The sequence below is a fragment of the Acomys minous genome (assembly GCF_964271855.1).
Source record: "Acomys minous genome assembly, chromosome: 11".
Classification (NCBI taxonomy): Eukaryota; Metazoa; Chordata; class Mammalia; order Rodentia; family Muridae; genus Acomys; species Acomys minous.
In genome coordinates, this window is record NC_140492.1 from 81196859 (window position 1) to 81216540 (window position 19682).

Sequence of the window (19682 nt, forward strand, 5' to 3'; positions counted from 1 at the left end):
TGTATATCTAGGGAGATTCTCCTGGAGAAGAGTAAGTTTTCCTTTGAGAGTGGTTATCTGTTTGAAGTAGCATTTTGGTTAAAGATTAGATGTACACTTCCTACTCTCAGTGTTGGGACCCCATCTGACTTGGAGCTGTGCAGACACTGTGCATTCTGCAACTATCTCTGTAAGTTCATATGTGTATATCAGTCTTCCTGTTACCAGAAAACACTGCTTTCTGGGTGTCTTCTGTCACCAGTGGCTCTATAAACTTTCCTTTTCCTCCTCTGTAAAATTCCTCCTCTGTAAAAACCTAAGGAGAGGTTTGACAAAGACATCCCATTTAGGAAATAATATTTCAGAATTTCTCACTCTCTACACATTGTCAAACTGTGCTTTTCTGTGTTAGTTTTCAATCACTGTGACAGGAAACTTGTCTGATGGTGTCAGAGTTAGTCACTGATCTTTGGGCATAACAGAATTTTCTTAAGAGTCATTGTGTTGTTATTTTTCTTTAGCAGAGCAATAGTATTTAGTTTTCCTCTAGGCCCATAGTTTATCCAGTATCAGGTTCTTGGCCAACTGAATAGTGTCAGATATGGGTTCCATCTTGTGGTGAGGACATAAAAGTCAATCAAGCAGCGGCTGGTTACACCTATAACATTTCTGCCACCACTGCATGAGCATATCATGCAGCCAGGCAATTGTTGTAGATGGTAAGGTTGGTAGTTGTATTGATGATTATCTTTCTCTTCTGGTTGTATGCTGATTACCTTCTACTACCATGATCACTACTAAGCAGGGGTGAAGGCTCTAGAAAGGCACTTGTCAACTTCCACATGTTAAATGAGATACATAGGTGTTGCCCTCAGCAATAAAGTCTTATCATCAGTTTGTGGAGAGCAATCAATAGCCTTGTCAATAGCCTCAGCTACAGCCTGAGTTTCGTTTTGGGGGGGGTGGATTCCGTGGGGCTCTTTTTTTGCCAACAGTTCAATTAAATATAACCCCTTTCCTGGCACCGGAGTTTTAATTTGATAGTGAAAGATTTTTACTTGGGGCTTTGTCTTCTCACTATTTGATGATTCTGCTTAGAGTTCTTTAACTTAATTATATATTGGGAGGCTTTTATGGTAGTAGGTTTCTATCACTCCTCAGATTGCCCTTAGTTTTAGCAACTTGCCACATTTTGTCTCCTGGCCCTGCGCTACTTTTGTCCCCATTTGGTTTAATCATTCTGTTCTAGTCTCTCCAGTCCCGCCATTGTCACTGCATAGCTGTATATTCCATTCCTACTACTCCTTCCCTCTGTCCTCTCCCCCACATGATTTCTCCTGTTCCTATCCCTATCTCCTCGCCCATGCAGTCAGTCTCCTCCATAGCATAACCTTCATCAGAGAGGCCTCACTCAGTATCTGATGATTACACTAGGAGAAACTTGGGTAATCTTTTAAAATTTTTTTTTATTAATTTATTCTTGTTACATCTCAATGGTTATCCCATCCCTTGTATCCTCCCCTTCTTCCCTCCCTCCCATTTTCACCTTATTCCCCTCCCCTATGACTGTTCCTGAGGGGGATTACCTCCCCCTGTATATGCTCATAGGGTATCAAGTCTCTTCTTGTTAACCTGCTGTCCTTCCTCTGAGTGCCACCAGGTCTCCCCCTCCAGGGGAGGTGGTCAAATCTTGCAGGAGAAGGGTCAGGGAGGATTGTAGAAGCCAGAGCGACCAAAGACACCAGAAGAAAACCTGCAGAATCAACTAACCTAGCCCCATATAATCCCACAGAGACTGAACCACCAACATGGGGGCATACATGGGATGGACCTATCTTTCTGTACATACATTTGTAACAATTGTGTAGCTTGGTCTTCAGGTAGGACTCCTAACAGCAGGATGAAGGGCTGTCTCTGACTCTGTCTTCTGTTTTTGGGGCCTTTTCCACCACCTGGGCTGACAATCTACCCTCAAAGGGGAAAGATGCACCTGGTCTTACTGCAACTTGATATGCCCATTTCATATCTGGTTGATATCCATGGGAACCCTCCCCATTTCTGAAGTCAGAAGGAGTGGGAACAGTTGGGAGAAGGAGGAGCAGAGGTTGTGGGCAAAGGACTGGGAGGAAAAGATGGAGGAGAAACTGTGGTACTAATGTAAAGAAAATCAATCAATCAATCAATCAATCAATTAAAAATATTCTGGAGATAATACTGGGGATAGAGCTACCTCAAGACCCAGCTATTCCACTACTTCAAATATACCCAGAAGTTGTTCCAGTACACAACAAGGACATATGCTCAACCATGTTTGTAGCAGCCTTATTCATAATAGCCAGAACATGGAAACAACCTAAATATTCCTCAGTTAGAGAATGGATAAAGAAACTGTGGTGCATTTACACTATGGAATACTACTCAGCTATTAAAAACAAGGAAATCCGTAAATTTGTGGACAAATTGATGCCATTAGAAATGATCATACTGACTGCGTTAACCCATAAGCAGAAAGACTCACATGGCATATACCCTCTTATGATTCAACACTAGTCCAAAAGGCATGTCCCATGAAAGTCTTCACTTACCAGGAGATTGGGATAGATATGAGGACATCCTATTGGGACTCTAGGTGAGAGAAGCATGGGAGAATGGAGAAATAGGAGGATCCAGAGGGTCCTAGAAAGCTACAAGAAGAACATCTAGACCCAGCGGGTCTGCTCAAACTACTGCACCAACCAAGGACAATACATGCAATAAACATTAAACCACTACTCAGATCTAGCCAATGGACAGAACATTCTCCTCAGTTGTGTGGAGAGCAGGGACTGACTCTGATATGAACTCTGGTGCCCCATATTTGACCACTTCCCCTTAGTGGGGAGGCCTGGTGGCACTCAGAAAAATGATAGGCAGACTACCAAGATGAGACTCGATAGCCTATGACCATATAGCAGGGGAGGAGGTCCCACTGGGTCATAGATTGAGGGGAGGGGAATAGGGTGAGAGCAGGGGGGAGCAAGGAATGGGATGATACAAGTGAGGGAAAAATAGTTGAGATGTAACCTGAATAAATTAATTAAATAAAAAAATAAAATCTGAATACCTGAAAAAATATTCTGGAGATAAAAATTTGCCAAAGGGGTGGTGACCCTCAGATTAGGTCTTATTTTGAGCTAGAATTCTGTAGCTTCTATCGCAAAGCACCCCTCTAACTATCTTGGTGAATGAGATAGCTGGAGAGTTGGGACTTCAAAGAACATCTGGCTTTGAAAGAAGTGGCAAAACACGAGAGGGCTAATTGAGAACATACAGTGCCATCTACTGAAAAATCACTTTGTTCCTCATTAATTGCTTCTAGTATAGGAATCATCATGAAATGGGTTCAAAATAGCATTATGGAAAGATAAGATGGGAGAAAAAGACACGAGATGTCACAATGAGCTAATTCTAGCATATGGTGATCAAAGATAGAATCCAAAGTCCAATATTAATCACGGATAATCATACTAAATTTTTTTACCCTCTTATAGGAGCCCATGGGAGTCTTCAAATAAAGAATCACCTCGAATGAGGTGCTTTTTAAAAATATTTATTACTGAAGAAAAATATTTAATATTAATTGTTTAGAGGAATAAAAATATTTAAAGTGTAAAAATGGGCCAATATACAGTGAGATGAAAGAGAAAGAATCTATTAGGTAGGGCAAGCAGGCCTTTTCCTGGATGTCAAGGCAATGATACATGAATTTATAATACACAGTGGTCCAAGCAGATTGGTTAGATAGCAGCAACCACATGCATTTTGCAGGGAATGTCTCTCACCCTGTTGCCACTTTTTTCAGTGCTCCATATGTTACGCTGCAACTACGGATTTAGCCCTTTTGCCCAAAGGCATCTGAACCTGTGAAAAGCCTAGCTAGGGCTCTGTCTATTGTTCATTGACAACTTGTCAATTTACTTCCAGGCAAAATAACTCATAAACATGATAAGTAAGGCAGATAAAACAAGAATTCTTTCACACTTTGCAACTTTACTGCAAAAAATGGCTTATTTTCCATAAATGTGTGAAATCTCCCTTCTGAATTGTGACTGTGCATTGAACTTTAAAACTGTTTAGAAACAGCACAAGCATTTCACAATTCCTGTCTGTAATAAGATGAATGTTAAATATTAAACATGCATTAAAGGTGATAAAATAAAAGATTCTCAAAGGTTCACTAGCATCACTATATTTCTTGTTGATTCCCTGAGTTAATAAAAGTTAAGTTTAGCAATACTCCCCCAAAGACAAATGTTTAAACACTATCTTCTAAATTTGACATTTCATATATTTATAGTAGCTATTATCTAAACCCCTATTTCACTTTTAAAAAACAGATATAGTGAATCATATTAGAACTAAATTCAAAAGCCAGTATGTGGTGTGTTAGCATAAGATCACCCTGTGATGAAGTGGTTTTTATTTCTGATATTTATATACATTCTATTTCTAATGTATTGTTTAAATATTGAAAGCTAATTATGAATACTTTTAGGTAAAATATTTTAAGTAGATAATAATTATGAAATATGTTAGTCTCTAAGGCAAAGCAGTCTGTTTATGTGCAGTTATTTATAATATCATACTTTTTAATGAATCCATGTTCCCTGGACTCAATTCCCTGGTAATGAATTTGATTTTAAGCATCTTGCTTACTGGAATAGCATCGCAAACTTACACACACAGTGCCCTACTGATTTTCCCCAGGTGATTCTCAATCACACCAAACCTTCCAATTTTGGAAAGAGTGACAAGGGAGAAGAGAACATATGGGATTGGGATCCAACCATCCAAAACCAGATTCTGTATCCCAATCATGCCTGCCTTGGAGTCCTTTGCTCAGGAGACCAGAGCAGGCTCCCCTCATTTCCAACTGTAGGGTTTTAGGGTCCTTGGACCCCCCATTTACTTATATTTTTGTTCAGTTACCATAGACTATTTATAAACAGGAACACATATGCATCTGTTACATAACAAATGGCTTTTGGGAAATGAGTGAGAGAACACACACACACACACACACACACACACACACACACACACACACACACACAAAGAAAGTTAAAAGACTGTAAAGAAAAAAGGGGGGAGGAGTAAAACAAATCTGCGACAAGCAAGAATGCCTTAAAATAAGCCATCTCTTTCTGCAGTAAAGTAAAAAGAGCTTTTAAATGGGCCAGAGACCTGGGCCTAATCATGTCACAGACACTAGCTATCTCTGACCCTTGGCAAGTTTGCCTTTATTTTTGACCTCAAATTTGATCATCTCTCCCCTCAAGATGGTCTGTGATTAATGGGTGCCCAGACCAATTCCAGAACTTGTCTTTAGAATACAGAGTTGCTATGAGATTATAAAGAAAGAAAGAAAGAAATGTAAATACTCACCATCGGATCTCTAGTTATGTCTGTTGTGTGAATGTTATAGATGGGTATATAACAACCCATAAGCATTCTCTCTAAATGAAGCTATGCATATATTCAGATGAATCCTATGGTTGCTTTAAAACAGGAAATAGACATAAAGACCTTCCCTACCTGGTGTGTTGTGGATTGTGGATGGTTTGTCTGTATGATAAATCTTTATTTTAAATGCACTTTCTCTCTGACTTTCCTATTTTCTTATCAGGAAAGCTATGATTTTCTAATAAAAACAAACAAACAAACAAACTCCCCCCCCAAAAAAAAACCCTAACACTTTTTACATAGCATGAGCTATTTCAATTTCTAAACACTGTTACTCTGGCTTTTCCATAACCAATTGGCCACCCCACACTGATGCTTGCTTGGCTGCTTAGAGCCTTTCCCCTGCCTGACACCGTTGGGAGCTAGCCATTGCTTGTTACCTTCCATTTGTGTTATTGTTGTTGTTTTTTTCTTCCTCCTCTCAGTGTGAATGTATGGTACTCTCGTTGTGAACTTAAATCCCTTTTATGTGCTCCATGTTCTAGTCTGCCAAGGTCATTTTGAATTTTAATCTTAAAAAAAAATGATTCTGGCCACCCTACTTAATTTGTCATTCTTGGAGAGCGAGTGAGTGAGCACACCACCCATACCAAAACTGTTAAATATCATTACTCTAGAAACCTTGAAAACAGAAAACTCAGTAACCCAGGAGAAAAAAAAATTTTTTTCAGCACTAGAGTTTGTGGCTGCAGTGGTTGCACAAGCAGATTTGCAAAAAGTTGTAAGAGAAGCAATGAGGTAAAGAAATGAAGGGAAGGCAAATAATAAGAGCTTTGTAAGATTCAGGAGCACAGGGGAACAAAAAGGGAGCAGAAAGGAGGGAAATAAAGATAGAAGCTAGCTGGATTTTGGTGCTTTCAAGATTCAGAACCTGATGTTGAATATGCAAGTGTGGAATGTATTTGTTTAATTTGAAGCATGTAGTTTCATTCAACAACACAGGAAAAGGGCTGCTGAGTGCTGGACGTCAATTAATATTCTTCCAAACGACTGGCAGGAAGCCACAGTGGACGTCTAGTCAGAGACAGTGTGTCACACTACTGTTGACTGTAAAATTAATTACCATTTCTAAACAAGAACTCTGTGGTGCATATTCTCCAGGCATACTATACTGCCCTCCTGGCATTAAAGGCTACAAATAGTTATTTTTAAGTGCTCTTTAGAGAGCTCACATGTGAGAATATTAAGGATTCCAATAATAATAATAATAATAATAATAATAATAATAATAATAATAATAATAATAATAAAAACAATAATAATAGAAAGCACACTGCGCAGTGGGGCAAGTCGGCATTGTGAGAACAGGGCTGAATATTAAGAAGTGTCACCTACCCAAAGTAAGTGTTAGACATTCACATGATGGCATCAGCTGCCGATCCAATGCATCTGGAGCTGCCGTGTCACTGAGGCATTGCTAACCAAGGCAGAGACACAGACAAAGCGGCTTCATCATTAATGTCAGTAAAAGGATCTGGAGGGAAAATAGAGAGTCTCTGGAGACCTTGTCTGGACTTCTTGGAGCCCAGACAACAGTCTATTCCAACAACAGTCTTTTCCAACCTTGTAGCAGCTGCAACAAAGGGAAAAAGGAGAGCATTGACTTAGGTTGTCATTAAGTTCAAAGAGGTGAGAATCGTAGTCTGGGATGAACCTTTACAGTCAGAGTTATTAATGGGGAGTTCTTTTTTTATGTCATTTTGAAAATATCACATTTATGAACAGTGCTAAATTATCCCAGGTTATTGTTTGGCATATGTTGACCAGTCAGGTTGAAGCTGATAAAATTTAAATCTATCTTTGTTAAGAGGCTAAAAGGATACAGAATTTCTCACTCTTGCGTTGTAGCACATAGATTTAAAATAGCACTATCAATCTAGGAAAATGCAGCTCTGCCTCTCACTTGGGTGCAGGCTGGTTCAAGGATTATATTCAGTGAGAAGTTATTAATGTTTCACAGGCAACCTAAAGGACATATCAAATGCTCTTCTACAGGGGTCTGTCTAGGGTGGTGATATTTAACATTTTATCAGTGACTTGGATGATAAAATATAGAACATGCTCATAAACTTTCATGGAGGACTTCTAAGTTGAGAGAGATAACAAGAATCCTGGAAGATCTACTTATAATTCAAGATGACCTTGAAAAGTCAGAGAGAGAGAGAGAGAGAGAGAGAGAGAGAGAGAGAGAGAGAGAGAGAGAGAGAGAGAGATTCATTAACAGCTAGAATTATGACCACTGTGTAGCCAACAAAGTGAGCCTTAAAAAACTAGCACAACGAGAGAGCAGATTTGTGTAGGCAAAGATGAAATACACTAAATATGAATGACTTGATAAATACCGGTTACTCTGAGGAGAAATGTATATGATCCTAGAAGTTCCTATTTAGAAGATTATAAAGTGTCCGGTGCTTTATTACTTAATTTAAAAGAAACATAACAAATTGGAAACTATTCAAAAAAGGCAAATACTAAAGAGCTATTAAAAGAAAAGCAGAATGCCTGTGGTTCAAGACATATTGAGAAAAAATGGCATCCAATATTCAATTAATTGTTAGTAACTCTTGTTAAAGTAAAGATAAAAAAATTCTCTTTAGTTTCTGATCCCACCAGTTGCCTTTCTTTTGGTCATTCTTCTGTTTTTATTTTTAAGTTTACATTTTTAGTTTAAAGTTAATTCCCTTTACATGCCAATCATAGAACCCTCCCTTGTCTCCTCCAGGCCCTGCCCTCCCTCTCTCTTCCCCCCATCCCCCACCCCTAGTCCTCAGAGAAGGGGAGCCCTTCTCCCCTATCAGCTGACCTCAGCCTACCAAATCTCATCTAGATTGCCTGAATCCTCTGCTTTGTGGCCTGGTAAAGACCTCCCCCCCAGGGGAAGTGATCAAAGAGCAGAAAACAGAGTCCATGGCAGGGACAGCTCCTGATCCCCTTACTAGGGGACACCCATGGAGACTGAGCTGCCTATGGGCTACATCTGAGTAGGGGACCTACATTCTCCCATGAAAGTCTTCACTTACCAGGAAACTGTGACAGAGGGGAGGACATCCCATTGAAACTCTGGATGAGAGAAGCATGGGAGAATAGCAAAGTAGAAGGATCCAGAGGGTCCTAGAAACCTACAAGTAGAACATTATGATGGGCAGATTTGGGCCCAGGGGTCCCGCTCAAACTAAGGCACCAGCCAAGGACAATACAGGCGGTAAACCTTAAACCCCTACCCAGATCTAGCCAATGGACAGAACATTCTCCACAGTTGAGTGGAGAGTGGGATATGACTTTCTCACATACTCTGGTGCCTCACGTTTGACCATGTCCCCTGAATGGGGAGACTTGGTGGCACTCAGAGGAAGGACAGCAGGTTACCAAGAAGAGACTTGATACCCTATGAGCATATACAGGAGGAGGAAGTCCCTCTCAGGAACAGTCATAGGGGAGGGGAATAAGGGGAAAATGGGAGGGAGGGAAGAATGGGAGGATACAAGGGATGGGATAACCATTGAGATGTAACAAGAATAAATTAATATAAAAAAGGAAAAAATCACTTAAACTGAAGTCATTGGAAAAATCATTGTTGTGGACTAGTTATCTTGAAATGATAACTTCCTTCAAAATCCTAGAGCCTGAGTTCAGGATAAAATGAAACAGCCACTACAAATTGGTATTCATCACAGTCTCTTTTTTCAGCTTGTATCATGTGGCACAATTGACTACTCAGTTAATAAATTTCTGAAGAAAATTGGTAAGAGGTTCATGACTACATTAGTAAACTACAACTTGTTTGATTCTAATATCAAATTACATATTAATTCTCTGACATATGAATAATGCTTTATTCAGTACAATCTGCATAAAAATAGTTCACAAAAATTTTATCAGCAGAAAATGACTTAAATATTTTTATTTCTTCTATTTTCTTTCCAGTCTCTTATTTTAAAATTACTGTTTCTCCTTCCATCCTAAAATCATCCATCCATTTGCCTTAGATTCTTTGGTCTTTAAAAAGTGACGTGTCCACAAAAATTTAAAGAGTCATCTTCCATGGCAAAGTCTGGTGTCGCATCACCTTGAAGAGTCCATGCTCAAGCTCAGTGTCCTGCCTTCTTGTCTTGCTCAAATTCGACATTTCAGGGGGAAAACACAATAGGTAAGATCAGTCAGTTTTTCTGGCATACACTCCAATACTTTCAACCATTACCCCAGCACTTTTGGAATGATTTTATTTTAATAAAATATTTATATTTAAAAATTAATTAGTATATGTGACTTTAATTCCTTAAGGATATATCATGGTGACAGTATACATTAAATTGTTGTGAAAGTTTCTGTCTGTAGAACAGACTTAGAGAATGCAGGTTCTTCAAAAGACTGAGCTCCATAGAATTTTACTATTTAAATTATTTTTTTAATGTTCAAAGATTATTTTATTTTATTTTTTACATATACATTTATATTATTACACATATATACACATATATACAATGTACAATATGTTACATTCATAGTGTTTTGGCTAATTGACAATCTTTCCTATCTTGATGCACCTAAAATTCTGAATGTAAATCAATATCTATCATATCTCATTTCTATCAACTTAAAACATCCATCTAGACCTAAAAACATCTTAACCCCTAAACAACTAAGTTTAATTGTGAAAATAAACTATCTGGTTTTCAATCTGGTCTCAGGGACTTGAGAAGGAATAAAATTAATTACCTGAGTTTACAGGAATTTCAGGTTAGCAGTTTCCAAAATGAAAAATGAGAAGGACAGTTAGCTGCCTGAACAGTCACCCAAAACTGTCTATAATGTTGGAGCGTCACTGTCAGCCTTCTGGTCCAGTATATCTGACAGACATATTTGTGAGGCAGGAACTATTGAGGACTCATGAAAAAAATCTTCAATTTTCACTTTACTTAGTGTGAAGGCAGACTGTTTCCTTTTAAGATCTTCATATCCATAATTTCTGTATCCTTACTCATCTTTTATTATTTTATCATTCTTTTTGTCACCCAGTGAACCACTGTCTTCTTTTGAGCCTTCTTATAACTTTGAAGGAAGTAGTCTAAAATTTATTTAAAATTTATAATTTCATTTAGGACTTTATTAAAAGAAGTATCTTGAATAGATATTCTTAACTCAATATAAGGAAAGATTTTAAAGAAGAAAGTGAGGTAATATGACATGTTCATGTGTCCAAGACAGTTTTTCTTCAGAAGATAGGGCCAGCCCTAAAGTTTTGCTTGGGCTCCCTCTCCAGGAGGCAGGGTGGGGGTGGGGCTCCTAGGTGAGCCAGCTCCTAGGTTCAGACCTATTATATTACTGATGGCTTCTGCCGAGGCTTTGGTACTCCCTGGAGATGTTTTACACCTATTAATAAAAAGATAGTACAAAATTGAATAATGGTGTCTGCTTCCATAAAAAGGAAAAAGACTCAAGGGACTCTGCTCCCAAAGTGCTTTCATAAATAAGGAATTAATGCCCACCACTAATTTTCTAGTCTTATTTTTAAGACTAGAACCATATTTTCCAGTTAATAGTGACCTATTTTTAAGCAAGATTCTCATCCTGTTCCAAGCCTTTAGGGAAATAATTGCTACACAAGGGGATCTCTATTCTCAGCCAATGGAGTCACCTGCCTATTGTGAGCCTGTGTCTGCTGCCTTGCTTGCTTTTCCTGTCTTTATTTTTCCAGTCCTGCGCCCTCTATGTCAGATGCGGCTGATATACAGGTGCCATGGAGGTGACACACCTTGTTTCCCTGGACCATCAATGACTTTGAATTGTTAATTGAAGGTTTTTCTGATCCCAGGGCTTTAGAAACATAGGTATCTATTGGTCATAGTGAGTTTGGCCTACACCTAGAGGGCTTTGATGGAACTGATAAGATTGTAAGAAAAGCATCCTATGTAATATTAATAAATTAATAAAATATTTTTTAAAAAGCATCCTAAAGTTAACATAGTCCCTGTGTAGATATGCCATGAGATTTTTGCATCCAAAAATACAATATTATCTTTGATTTGATGAAAGAGAAACTTCCTTATCATATCTGACTCCAACCTCTGAAAAGAAAGTTGCTTGTTCTGTCTTAGTAGATGAATGATGAGAATATATAGGCAATATATATATATATATGTGTGTGTGTGTGTGTGTATATATATATATAATGTTTATGACATGAGTAAATAAAGTGCCTACTCATGTTTCAAACTATGATGTAATGTAAATGCATAGATGACAATGTAATGAGGTGATAATGGAAAAAATGTGACTGAAAAAGCAACAGGACTCAAAATAACAATCAGTATATAGCTGAAGTATTTTGTGTAATTTGTCTATTGAGATACAGTTATATTGTTACAAACAGAAATTGCTACAACATATTTGTTATCTTAATGCTTGTGGTAGGAACCTGGTTAGTCTTGGGGAGTTCTTTGCTTCAGGGTCTCACAAGGTTGTAATCATTGTGTTTACTACTACACCAGTGTTGTGTTGACTTCTGAGCTTACATGAGTGCAGGCAGTCTGGCACCCTAGGCTGTAGAACTCAGTCTCTTTCTTGGTTGGTGGTAGTCAGACACCTTCCCCGTTACAAATGTCCTCTTTGTAAGGCAAGTCACGACATGGAATTTTAAAAATTAAAACCAGAAAAGCACACAGAATCTTGTCTTAAAACACATATTACACAGGTATAATACAATCACAAAAATATGAACACGTATATATATATATCTATAAAAGTTAGAAGGGATGGACTTGGCAGCAACGTAAATAAAATGGTATGTATAAATTAGACCTACGGGCCAAACTCATCAGGTAAAAATCTTGTTTCAGAAGTTTTTTTTGAAGAATTAGTTCTTGTATACATAGCCTCATAGAATAAATGAATAAAGAATAAATTAAGTCACAGCGCCCTAGACTTCCCTAATTCTAAGAATTTCTTCCGATGCTTATTAATTGTATGGTTTTGGAAACTTTGACTAAGTATATTTTATCAGAGTTGGAGAAAAACCTATTTAAGTGTCTTCATAAACCTTGATATGCAGTTGCTGATATATGCAGAAATGGGACCATTGTGTTCAGAGCTGATCTATATAGGTGAGTGTGAACCATCAACTAACTGATACCTGCTCTCTACAGTTGGGAAATGCTGGAAGGAAGAAGGGCTCTTGTTGGGAAACACCTAACAGAAGATTACCACTGTTCACTTATTTTGAAAATCATTTGAGCAAAAATCTTAGTAGGGAAAATAAACAAGGCGGAGAATAGATTCTGACTCATTACCTACTCATTGAGTGCTTGATGTATATTTGAATTGAAACATGAGGTAAGAATTATGATAAATGTTTCATGTGTTGCACAAGGCAAACACAGGGGGCGGGGGGTAGATGTAACTCAGTAGGCCCTAAATGGAAAGCTTCCATTTTGAATTTCAGGAATAGGGCATGTGAAGAAGAAAACAAGCGAAGACCCTGCTTATAATGATGGAAAGAGTACACCTTGAATCTACCAAACAGCATAGATTATAATCTACTTATGTTGAGAAATGAAGTTATATAAAACATTCCAGAAAACACTGAACATCACCCATTCAAGGCCATATTGGAGATTTTGAGATATTTTACAGTAGTCCCAATTTTCTGACATCATATTATTTTGCATCAAATTGGAATATAGAAGAACATATCTTCATGGCTTTTGTAACAGGCATTTCTTTCTTTTGTATACTGCATTTGGCAGGTTAAAGAGGCTGTGCCGTGTTGATTAACTATCCAAATGTTTAATCAATACAGCAATAGCAAGATGCATTCGGGCTGTGAAAGACCTTGGAAAGGTCCCACTAGCCTTATTCTCTACCCCCAAGAGGGACATCAATGAACTATTACTTGGTCCCTGCATATCAATGTAGCAAGGCTTAGACAAATACAATGTTAATGGATAATTGTGGGTCACCTTGTCAAAATATGTTAAATGCCCCTTGAGTATGTTTTTTTTTCTTCTTATTAAAAATGACAGTAAACTGTGACCTTGTTGATATCAAACATGCTTTCAGGAAGCAAATATTATTATTCAGTCTCTAAAAAGGTTTATTGATTTATGGGTCAAAATTTAATTAGAGTAAAATTATAAAACATACGTTCCGTGCTGATAGAAATGGTAATTGTATGGCAAAGTGCTAAACTAAATAGCCTAACTTGGTTTAGAAACAATACCTTTATGAACATTCATTCAGAACTCACACAGAAACAGCTTCCAAATGATTCATCAGCAAGGCCTGTGTCCCTGGACATCTGGGATATCGACAGCATGGAGTCAGGGAAAGTTCACTGGGTGACCAAGGTCTTTGGACTCTGGCCAAGATTATGCCATCTGTCGGGATGGTGGTATATACAGGAAGCCCAAGGCTTGGACTCCTGCCTCCCCCAGATCTATTCATAAGCCATAAACACCCACACGGATCCTCCACTGTTTTTGGTGCTGACGAAGGACAGAGGCTCTCTTGTCATCTGGTGCCATGAGTCACAGTTGTGGCACTTGGGGGCTTAGATTCCAAGTGCTGCTTCGGCAGCATGACACACAGAATGGAACGGGTTAGCTTGGCAGTCACATTTGAGGTTTGCTTTTCTATCTTAAAAAAAAAAAAAGAAAGAAAGAAAAGAAATAAAAAACTGTTTCTTAAGTGGCTGGTAAAATGAACATGGCCAAGAATGCAGATTAGAAAGGGATGCCAGATTATGTCACTTCATCATTTGTTGCTCCTAAGCCTAAGATAATGCTAGGTTGAAGCTGAAAATGAGATAAAAGTGACATAATTGGCTAAGTTTTTTCTTCACTACAAAGTCAATTTTTTTCTCCTCTTCTGAGAAAGAATGTAAAAATACTTAAAGCCATAGGTTGTGTGCTACAAGATGCATGAATACAGAAAATATTATGTGACTTTAATGGGTTATGGTAGGGAAAATATGTTGTGTAAGTAAAATGTACACATTTAGAATATGCAATAAAGGGCATTGTCTTCTTTAAAAAATGAAAGAAAACAGCATAAATAACTGAAACGGGAGCCTCTTAACATGTCAGTGGCTTTATTATGGGAATAGTTTCGCTTTGTGTACACATCTTCAATTTACCCCTGGGCAGCAGAGTATAAAGCAACAATTTACACATTATAATGAAAGGGGAAAAGTCTCAATTTAAAATTTTACTATGTGGTAGAGTTCAGTCTATCAGAGAACAGGGAGCTCCTACGTAAGGCAGGCCACTCATTCGTATGTGGAACTTGAAGCACATATGCACATGTGTATATGCACACAGTTTGAGAATATAGCTATCAAATGAATTTCTATCTGATATTCTTATTCTATTTCATTTGAAAGTAGCACCTTCCAGACGCTTCTGGTGGCTTGCCTGAATTACTTGAGAAACAGAAATAAACAGCACAGTGTTGTCCTTACCCACAGAGCACTTCCTACAAAATTTTAAAGTGCTCCTTCCTCCATACCAAAGGCAAGTAGGCATTCCAAGTTTTAAGAGTACCTGGAAATTACCCGGGCAGCGGTGGTGCACGCCTGTAATCCCAGCACGTGGGGGGAGGCAGAGGCAGGCAGATCGCTGTGACTTTGAGGCCAGCCTGGCCTACAAAGTGAGGACAGGACAGCCAAGGCTATATCACAGTGAAACCCTGTCTCCAAAAATCAAACAAAAACAAAACAAACCAAACAAAAAAGAGTACCTGGAATCAAATGGAAGTTCCTTAGATTCCAGATGACAACAAGGAGGTGAAAAGTAGCTTCCTGGAGGCCATGTAGCAAGGCAGTGGCAGGGCAAAGGTGCACATAAATTCAGATTGTACAAGCAGTTTCTACCACAATATGTTGTCTTCTTCAAAGATGAAACACTTGTTGTTTCTTGTTCATTCCCTTCCTCAGTGTTCTTACCATAAGAACATATAATGACACACACACATACATAGGTAGATGCCATGTGAAACACAGTATATTATATGGGCTAATCTAAAAATTAATTGGAAAAAATGTCAACTTGCCTTCTCCTAGAGCATTTTGTGCTTTCCAAACATGTGAGAGTCTTACTGTTATCACCAGTGCTTTCGTGGCTGTTTTTCTTAGCGTTTGTTGTGCCAGATAAAACTCCTCCAAAAAAATCTGTCACTCTCTCTTCTAATCATCTTACATGTAACGATTCATTTTGTCTTCAAATGAGGTTATCTCTTTTTTTCCATAAAACTACGTCTTTCTCTTCCTCCTTTTAAATTTTCTTCCATGTATGAGATAATAAAGCCTAGATTTTCCATAAATTACCTCAGGTCACCAGCTGGTAAAGGCTGGCCCTCTGATTCTAATAACGAGACTCAGCAATTACTTTCACTACTAAGTAGAAGGAATTTCTTTTTCTCTGCCAGATGGTTTTTTTTTTTCCTGAGTCTGACTCCTGTCTCCACCAGCATCATCACTCAATGGCAACAGGAAGGAAATAGAGCAAATATCAACACTTGTAGCTAGTTTTTTTTTTAACCATCCGCATCTCATTCAGAAGATTTCCTGGCTCAGGCTGCCCCAGCCGCCACAATGGCTACAAATTATATTTTGACTGAAGAGGTGTAGTGTATTTGTCCCTTCTTATCTCCACTCTGCCCCAAGCTTATTTGGTTTTTCAAAAGCTCACAATGTTGCCAATGGTATTTATTGGCACACTCATGTAACAATTATCAGGGCTTCCTTGGTCTTGCCACAGAAAAGCATCTTCTAAAGTTAGTACTTGCATGGAGCTTAACTGACATCTATCAGATTTGTGGATAGATGTCTCCCATAAAAAGGTTGATATGCTAAATATAAAATTGAGCATCGAATTATCTCAATTAGCACTTTATTAGTAACAGTATTTAGGTTTTTTAAATAATAAGATTTTTCATTCTCTGGAAACTTTATACATTTATGTAATGCATGTTGACCATATTTATTCACTACTACTTCCCTCCAACCTTCTCTCATGTCCCCATGCCATCTCCTTCTCAACTTCATGCATTCTTTTTATTTTAAAAAATTTCCATTTATTTACTATTTAATCCCCACACAGCCTGATCCTAGCCCCCTCTCTCCTCACCTCCCAGTCGTACCCTCTTGCCTCTCCTCCATTTTCCCTTCTCCTTCTTAGAGAAGGAGAGGCTCCTAAGGAATACCAACCCACCCAGGTAGCTCAGGCCACAGAAACACTAAGTGCAACCCAGCAAGGGGAAAGGGATCCAGTGGCAGGCAATAGAGTTAGACTCAGCCCCTACTCTCATTGTTTGGGGACCCATACAATGACCACCCTGCACATGTGTTACTTATATGTAGGCGGGATCTAGGTCCAGTCTATGCATGGTCTTTGGTTGGTGGTTCAGTCTCTGTGAGCCCCTATGGGCCCAGGTTAGTTGACTCTGTAGGTCTCCTTGTGGTGTTTTGACCCCTCCAGCTCCCTCTACCCTTCCTTCCACTCTTCCACAGAACTCCCCAGACTCAGCCTACTCTTTGGCTATGGGTCTTTGTGTCTGTTTCCATCAGCTGCTGAGTGAAACCTCTCAGAATACAGCTATGCTCCTGTCTTTAAGCATAGCAGAGTATCATTCCTAATGACAGGTGTTGGCTCTCTCCCATGGGTCTCAAGTTGGGACAGTCATTGGTTTGCCATTCCTTCTATCTCTGCTCCACCTTTACTGCTACACTTCTTGTAGGCAAGAAAAGTTGGGTGTTGAAGGTTTTATGGGTGGTTCCCCCTCCCTCTACAGGAAGTCTTACCTGACTACAGTAGCTGTCCTCTTCAAACTCCTTCATCACCACAAGAAGACTTAGCTAGGGTCACCCTGTAGATTCTCTGGAGCCTCCACGGCCCTAGAGATGCCCCCTGTTTCAGTTCCCAAGCTTCCTCCCTCTCTCCCTACACCTGATGCCCTCATTCCTGTTATCCTTCCCTCCATCTACCTCAGATGTCTACTTTATTTCCTTTTCTGAGTGAGATTCACATATCTTCCCTTGGGCCCTACTTGGATTCTTTGGGTCTATGGACTTTAGTTACCCTGTACTATATGGGTAATATCCACTTTTAAGTGAGTACATACCATGCGTATCTTTCTGGGTGTGGGTTACCTCACTCAGGATGATCTTTTCTACTTCCATCCACTTGCCTGCAAATTGCATTATGTCTCTTTGTTTTTAATAACGGAGTAGCATTCCATTGTGCAAATGTACCACATTTTCTTTATCCGTTCTTCAGTTGAGGGAAATCTAGGTTGTTTCCAGTTTCTGGCTATTATGAGTAAAGCTTCTATGAACATAGGCAGGTATCCCTGTTGTATGGTGGGACATTATTTGGATATATAGCCAGTAATGGTATAGCTGGGTTTTCACTACCATCAGCAGTGGAGAAGTGTTCCCCTTTCTCCACATCCTAACCAGTCAAAAGCTCATCTATTTCAGTTACTGCTGCCCAGATGTTCCTCTGGGACATGAGCAACTTACTAGTAGCCATATCACCAGAGGACGGCAAATCTTTTCTCTCCTCACCTATCAACTGTCAATAAGTCTTCCAATGTGGAAGACTCGAGGCCCCTTCCCCCTTAATGCTGGACTTTTGACTGGTCTGATATTTTATAGGTCTTGTGTAGGTAACTATAACTTTTTTGATTTGATATGTGCAACAGCCATGCCATGACCAGAATTCAGCATTTTATAGCTTTCACTCTTCATGTGCTAGATTCTTCCTATCTCTTTTTTTGGGAGTTTTTTAAAAATTAATTTTAATTTTTGTTAATTTATTCAGATTACAACTCCATTGTTATCCCACCACTTGTATCTTCCCATTCTTCCCTCCCTCCCACTTTCACTCTGTTCCCCTCCCCTAGGTCTAAGACCGAGTGGGACCTCCTCCTCCACTATATGGTCATATGTTATCAAGTCTCATCTTGGTAGCCTGCTTATTCTTTCTTTGAGTGCCATCAGGCCTCCCCACCAATGGGAGGTGGTCAAATATAGGGCACCAGAGTTCATGTCAGCATCAGTCCCTGCTCTCCACATAAGTGTGGAGAATGTCCTGTTCATTGGGTAGATCAGAGTAGGGATTCGATGTTTACTACTTGTATTGTCCTTGGTTAGTGAAATACTTTGAACAGAGCCCCCTGGGCCCTGATCCACTGGTCAAGTTGTTTTTCTTGTAGGTTTATAGCACCCTCTGGGTCCTTCTATTTCCCCATCTCCTGTATTTCTCTTACCTAGAGTCTCAGATAGAAGGTTTTTGAGCTTTGGGTCATAGAAGGTTTATATAGATGACCCACACATATCCAAGCACCTGGTATTTGTCCAGTTAAAAGTATCTCTGTTGATCACTACCCACTGCAAAAAGAACCTTCTATAAACAAAATTGAGAGCAACACAAATATATGGGTAGGAACAATATTTAGAATGTAGTTTGGTAACATGACCAGTTGGTAATGAAACAATGATAGCTTCCATTTAGGGTCTATGATCTTCACACTCTTTGGCTTTGAACCATGCTTATAGTAGCAGTCATGACAACCCTCCTGTGAATCAGGCCCTCCACTCATTTTGACATCCTATGATATTTTGGTGATTTGACCACGTCCCCTGGATGGGGAGGCCTGGTAGCAGTCAGAGGAAGGATAGCAGGCTACCAAGAAGAGACTTGATACCCTATGAGCATATACAGGGGGAGGAGGTCCCCCTCAGTCACAGTCATAGGGGAGGGGAGTAAGGGGAAAATGGGAGGCAGGGAGGAATGGGAGGATACAAGGGATGGGATAACTATTGAGATGTAATATGAATAAATTAACAAAATATAAAAAATAAAATAAAATAAACCTTACAGGTGCTGTGGGGGGGAAAAGTGCTTTGTTACCTCCATAACTACCATGCTACTTTTGCATAGTGGGTGCACATCACTAGTAGGTCATGTCTCCAGTATTCAAGGTCCAGCACTAGGTAAGACCCTTGATGCTGTCTCTGAAAACAGTCTGCATTTGACTCCTAAACTTTTTTTCAATAGTCTACATTCATTATGACTTTCTTACATGAGCACTTCCTGTACTTAGACCATATTTACTCATTATTCATCCAACCCCCTTTCCAATTCTTCCAATTTCTTTCTTCTTCATGATTAGTTGATCTTCTTCTTCTTCTCTTCCTTTTCCTT